The 7,115-nt window shown below is 32.8% G+C and overlaps 2 pseudogenes; both read right to left on the bottom strand.

The window, feature by feature from the left end:
* Positions 1 to 713: 713 nt before the first annotated feature.
* On the bottom strand, positions 714 to 2,387 carry LOC114163510 (UDP-glycosyltransferase 73C2 pseudogene; annotated as a pseudogene).
* A 1,463-nt stretch (positions 2,388 to 3,850) lies between these two features.
* LOC114189202 (UDP-glycosyltransferase 73C12 pseudogene) lies at positions 3,851 to 5,323 on the bottom strand (annotated as a pseudogene).
* Positions 5,324 to 7,115: the final 1,792 nt, after the last annotated feature.

Genomic DNA, 7,115 nt, shown 5'->3' with positions numbered 1-7,115 from the left:
ATGTACTCTTTTTCCTTCACTAGGTTTTTATCCCAAAGGGTTTTTCCTAGTAAGGTTTTAACGAGGCACATTCTTTTATCAATGGACACCCAAGGGGGAGTGTTATGAATTAATGGTCGTCCATTGATTTATACAATCACTCATATGATTGATAATCATATTATTCATTACTCTTTATGATGTAATATTTTGTATTTACTATTTGATTTTATATCCTTTCTGGGTTACCATATTGTACCTATAAATAGGACTCGTCCTATCAGTAATGAGACACACATAAAAACAGAAGTTGCTCCCTACTCTCTCATTCTCTATTCTTCCTCTCCTTTGTCTCTCTTATTACCTTTATTTTATAACAACTAAATATTAATAGTCAAACTTATCCAATTATATCGGACAGGGAAATACAAATTTGTATACAAACAAACATAACATCTCTCATTCCGTTTATTCTATGAGAAAAACATTTTCACATGTTTATCCAAGTCCCAACTTGATAGAAAAACCAACTCAAAACTTTGATTGTGCAATAAATACTCCTTCACTTAATACCATCTAACGAAAATGACATATCCCTTGAGCTAATAGATTTAGTTCCTGCTGTTCACATTCAGATCTACAAGAAAGTTAATCAATTTTCAGGAATATACTGAAACTTAGATAGCAAGATTGGTTTACATATTCAGTACTGCTAAAACAAAAATTAACAGAGCTTATGAATAAATTTGAAATAGTTCATGACACACCATTAAAAAGATAGATCATCATGTGAAAAAAGCATACTACTTCAGATTGGTGCATGACATAACATTGTCACGTGTCTCTCTTGATTTTTTGTCTGATATCCTGGATAAGCAGGGTCAAATCAGAATGAGAAGATCCTCCTTTCTCTACAGCTCTTTTAGCCACCTCTGCAAGTTCTCTTACCCTTATTCTTCTCTCTTCACTTTCGCTACTCTCATCCATTACACTTTCTATTGCCCTTTCAATATCTTCCTTCTTCACTACCACACCAATTTCCTCTTCCTTTCCCCAGCTAATAGTACTCTTCGCACCAACCTTCACTCCAACTTTCAGTATCTGCACAACCAAATTTTCATTAAAGAATTGATCCCCAAATAGTGGCCATGAAACCATTGGCACCCCGGCACATATTGCTTCTAAAGTAGAGTTCCAACCACAGTGTGTTATGAACCCTCCAATTGCAGGGTGTGATAGTATTAGCAATTGAGGGGCCCAACCCCGAATTACAAGGCTTCTACCATTGCTCCTTTCCTCAAACCCCTCTTCCTTAATCCACTTTTCCATTGCTTCTGTCAAACTTCCTCCCCTGATAACCCAAATGAAGGGTCTTTTTGATGCTTCCAAGGCTAAGCCAAGCTCTATCAGTTGTGGCGCTGTTAAATTGCACAGGCTTCCAAGGGATGCATAAATCACAGTCCCTGGTTGCTGAAAATCAAGCCAACTTTTGAGGTGGTTCTCGTCAATTGAAGCCTTGTTGCCTCTTTCAGCCTTGTCCAAGTGATCCTTGTTACTAAGTGACAGTGGTCCAATACACCATACTTTATCATTACTCATCTTGTATTCCCTTTCATATGCTGACTCCAACTCTTCAAAAGAATTCACGATTTTCCCATAAGTAGCAACACTAGCCGCACCATATTCATCAGCAACCTCTTTCCATCTTTTATCTGTTAAGTGTTCGGTTTGGGCTTTGGTTATTTCAATTTTCTCAGGGAAACCAGGCAGAACCAAATACTCCGATTCAGCAGCTTTATTCTCCATCATATTAGTAGTTTGTAAAGTGTGCAAACACAGGAGAAAGAAGCAACTTACAGCGGCAAAACAAATCCACGGAATATTGAATCTTTTGGCTATGTGGGTTGTATATGGCAAACCCATATCAGAAATTATGCAACTTGGTGCTGGTGTTAACTCTTCGAATAATTTTTCCACTGGTTGCCATGAAATGTTTGCTGCACTGAAGAATCGAAACCCCATTCCGAGTGTTGGCAGCATATCGAGATTCTCACACTCTTGTGGTAATCCAGACTCTTTACTTGGAAAATGAACTTTAGCTACTCTAATCTGAAACCCCGCTTCAGTGTAGCGATGAACGATTGATTCAAAACGAGCTGCGTTATGTGGTGTTGTGACTACTGTCACAATAACGTTGTGTTGCACCAACACTTTTGCTAAGTCAATCATCGGGATCAAGTGGCCCTGTGCCATGAATGGGAATAATACGAAGTGAAGCTGCGGTTCCTGGGAAGCCATTCTTTTACTGTGAATTCACCTCAACAACAGAGGAAATTAAAAGATTAGCACGAGTTTTGACTTGAAAACAAACGCGCTATGAATCATTTTCACACATCTTAATAGCTGCTTTATTGGTGACGTAAGTGCCTACGTAAACATCTTTGGATTATCCTTTCAAGTTTTCTTCACTCGCGTCGAGTCCAGTTTATCTGATGTTCTTCCGTTCCAGACAAAACAAAGTACTGTAGTGAACATGGTTTTGTCCTAATTTCGCTGAGAAAAACTAGTATCCTATTATAACAATGTTAACGATAAGGATAATTTCTACCGTGGCTAGAAAATAAAATAAAATGAGAAAGTGAGAATAGTAGAGAATAACTAAACCAAAATGCTCATCATCAATAATAACAACAATAAAGTTTAAATGATATATCTAATAAAGTTTATACGATTGTCAAGAACAACAGCTGCGTTTTTAAGTATATTTCGTTTTGGAGCAAGAAATTTGGTCATGATTCTGTTTTTCAAAAACATCTTCAACAGATCAAGATAAAAAAAAATATTTAAACTTTTCAACTCTTAAATAATATGAGATTTATTAATATAAAAAAACAAAAGTTTCATATTTTATAATTTCTTTATGTTGCAAATGATTATATATATATATATATATATATATATATATATATATATATATATATATATATATTCAAAAACTTTATTGTGAGATTTCATTTCACCGTGTAAGCATGAGGTATGAGATTAAGATTAAGTCTTATAGACACAAGTCTAAGTCAAAATATTTTTATTTCCCTTAAAGATATTTTTATTTGGAAATAGATTTAGAAAAAGAAGAAGGAAAACTATAGTTTCACACTCACCCAAAACATTAAATTCATTTGATCATTATTTTAATAACAGATTTAATTTAATTAAATTGTTTTGAAAATGATAAAAATCAATGATTGTATCATATTAAATATACTATTATTTTATACTAATTATAAAATTTTATATTTGACAATGAAAATTTTAACACTCAAAATTTAATTAAATTTTAATAATTTTATAATATATACTGTATTTTAAATTAAAAAAATAAATAAAGTTAATTAAAATATTAATATTTTAGGTTATTAAGAAGTTGTTTTTTATTTTATAAGTATCAATTTAATGAAATTAGTTGTGGAGTAGGAGAGGTTTTAAGGAATCACCGTCCTATTCGTTTATCATCACCGCAAAACGAAATTAATCATTCAATTATCATTCTTCTCATAAATGATCACTTGAAAGAAAAAATTTAACTGTGCAAACCAATGTGCTTGGGTTGACATAAAACAAAAATAACATTTCCCCCTCACCTAATTTGCATTCAACTAGCTGCTGCTGATGTCGAGTCTTACAAGAAATTCAATCAATTTGCTAAAAATTACAGAGCAATAGTACTTCTGAAACAAAATAATCGCCTAAAAGGTTGTATTGATTTGCAAAACTTAAGGATAAATTTGGAAGAAGTTATGAATACAAATCATAGATAATTAAGTGCAAAACTACAAGGTTGCTCTTTTTATTACAAATCAGCATGCTATTATCATACTTTTTGTTTGATCTTTTGCGCTATATCTTCGATAAGCAAGGTCGCATTAGAATAAGAGGATCCTCCTTTCTCTACAGCTCCTTTAGCTATTTCTGCAAGCTCTCTCACCCTTTTTCTTCTTTCTTCATTTTCGCTTCTCTCATCCATTAACTTTACTATTGCCCTTTCAACATCTTCTTTCTTCACCAACACACCAATTTTTTCTTCTTCTCCCCACGTAACAGGTCGATCCACTCCAACCTTCACTCCAACTTTTAATACATCCACGGCAAGACTTTCATTCAAGAACTGGTCTCCAAAAAGTGGCCACGTAACCATTGGAACACCAGCACATATTGCTTCTAAGGTAGAGTTCCAACCACAGTGTGTTATGAACCCTCCAATTGCAGGGTGTGACAATATTAACAATTGAGGTGCCCAACCCCGAATCAGAAGGCTTCTATCACTTGTCCTTTCCTCAAATCCATTTTCCTGGATCCACTTTTCCAATTCCAATGATTCTGAATAACTTGCTTCCCTGATAACCCAAATGAATGGTCTTTCTGATGCTTCCAAGGCCAAACCAAGCTCTATCAACTGTGGTGCTGTTAGATTACACAGGCTTCCAAAGCATACATAGATTACAGTTTCTGGGTTTTGACGATCAAGCCAACACCTGAGTTGACACTCCTCAATCGATGCAATTTGACCTCTTTGAGCCTTATCCAAGTGATCCTTGTTGCTAAATGATAGTGGTCCCAGACACCACAGTTTATTGTTTCTCATCTTCTTGTACCCCCCTGCATATGCTGGCTCCAACTCTTCAAAAGAATTCATGATCATCCCATAAGCTTCCATTTCAGCTTCAAACAATCTATTAGTAACCAGTCTCATGCCTTCAGTCATTGCCATTCCTGTCTTAGCTATGTTCATTTCAATTTTGTCAGGTATACCAGGCACAACGAAGTGCTCCGATTCACCAGTTACACTCTCCATAACATTATGGATGCGTATGTTAGACATGCAGAAGAGATAGAAGCAACTTACTCCCACAAAAGAAATCCTGGGAATTTTGAACTTTTTAGCAATGAGGCTTGTATATGGTAAGCACATATCGGAGATGATGCAGCTTGGAGCTGGTGTTAACTCTTCAAACAGTTTTTCAGCAGGTTCTCGAAGAAAGTTCGTTGCATTGAAGAAATCAGCGGCCATGCCCAGTGTAGGTATCGTATCGAGATTCTCGCATCCATCTGGTACTCCAGCTTCTTTGCATGGGAATTGAAGTTGAACTAATCTGATTTGAAACCCTGATTCAGCATAACGATCAAAGATCGACGTGAAACGAGCTGCATTATTTGGTGTTGTGACTACAGTGACAATAACATTGCGTCGCACCAATATTTTCGCAATGTCCATCATGGGGATCATGTGGCCTTGAGCCATCAATGGAAACAAGACGAAGTGGAGTTGCTGTTCTTGGGGAGCCATTCTTGTTGTGAAATGGAATGGTGCAGTGGATTCACTTCAACTTGGTAATTTATTTATAAACGAGTCATGCATTGTCCTATTGATGTAATTGCGTAAAATAAAAACCTTGGATTATGAGACAGTGTGCATTGCAAATTGCGTTACCTTTTGTCTGTTTTGGATTTGCATCTTCTGCTGAAACAAATGCATTAAGTTGGAAAATTTTGTTGCTACGTTGTGCATAGTATGTTTGTATCATGATGTCGGATTCCTTTGTCCATGAATCCGAAGCCGGCCATGAGAGGTTTGGTTGGTGTGAGAATAATGTCCACTTGGATCAGTGATATAATTAATGCATGTGTGCTTTCACCTAGATTTACTCTAGTAATAATACCAGTTCATAGGTTTATTATTCAATTATTACATTGAGATTCATTTGTGTCATCTTATCCCTCACCTCTTTTAAATTTGATAAAATAATGAAATAGTTACAAAATTTGTCAATGACAAACATATATATCTTCTTCATTAACAGTATAAACTTTTGTTCGAGTTATTACCAGGATACTTTGAAAATATAAGTATTTATTACCTTCATCGTAAATTTTTTAATCTAGTATTTTTTTTCATTAGAATAATTAATTAAACATTATAAAAAAATACCATGGAGATAAAAATTCATTTATATACTTATCTTGTTTTAACCATAATTTTATAGTAATCAACTAGTTAATTTTTAATTTCAGTCAATTAATTAGTTAAGTTATTTTAAAAAATTAATATATTTTTTTCTACATTTTATAAATGACAAATAGTAAAAAAATATAATTGCATTTTATATGTACAATTTACTTTGTATTATGAGACACATTGGAGATGTCCTTGCCTTTTGTCCTTTTGTTTTTTTATAACACGCAAGAAAATTGGAAAGTTTTACTAGGTGACATCAATGTACCTTTTGTATTGCAAGCCGGCCTGAGAGTTGTAATTATCAGGTTAGGAAAATTTGTAAAATTAAATTTGTAGTGCATCCTAAATTGAAATTTTTAATCAATATATCTGATATAATGAGTATAATTATTTTAGTTATTAATTTATTGATATATTTAATAGATATCACTGATCCAATAAATATAAGTATTTTAATTGTTTATTATTTATAAGGTGAATACTAGTATTATGTATTTAACTTTAGTATACCTATTAAGCATATTTAGATACTTTGAAAAGTTAAGTAATCAAAATAAATTTATTTTTAAGAAGATAATTTTTTTTAAACGTGTATTTTATGGTTTAACTTATTTAATTTTTGATTAAAATTTTCTGAACTCATGTAATTTAATTCAAAAAATATTTTGATATTAATTTTTATACAACTTTATATTTTAAATAATTGATTTTAATTAATTCCATCTAAAATTGAAAAAAAAATCATACTCATTATGTGACTAATCACCTCTTTATTTGGACTTCATGATGTCATGGGCAATGTAGAGATTAGCATGATATATATATATATATATATATATATATATATATATATATATATATATATATATATATATATATATATATATATATATATATATATATATATAATGATCAATTATGTCTCTTTCTTTTTTAACTTCGTTTATGCAGAAATTGTGGTTTGATGGGTTGGGGCAAATCATCCAATTTAAGCATACTCTTGGTAGATGCAACAGTAATTTAAGCAGTGGCAGTGAAAAACAGTGGAGGACTATGCATCCATGTGTGTCATAGCAATATTGCAACATCATCCAATTTGTATTAATAAAATAAAAATGTGTAT

Source organism: Vigna unguiculata, chromosome 1 (genome assembly GCF_037176805.1).
Source record: "Vigna unguiculata cultivar grain cowpea cultivar isolate G323 ecotype 2 chromosome 1, ASM3717680v1, whole genome shotgun sequence".
NCBI classification, from domain to species: Eukaryota; Viridiplantae; Streptophyta; class Magnoliopsida; order Fabales; family Fabaceae; genus Vigna; species Vigna unguiculata.
Note: the sequence above shows the minus strand (reverse complement) of the source record. Positions and strands in the feature narration are given on the sequence as shown.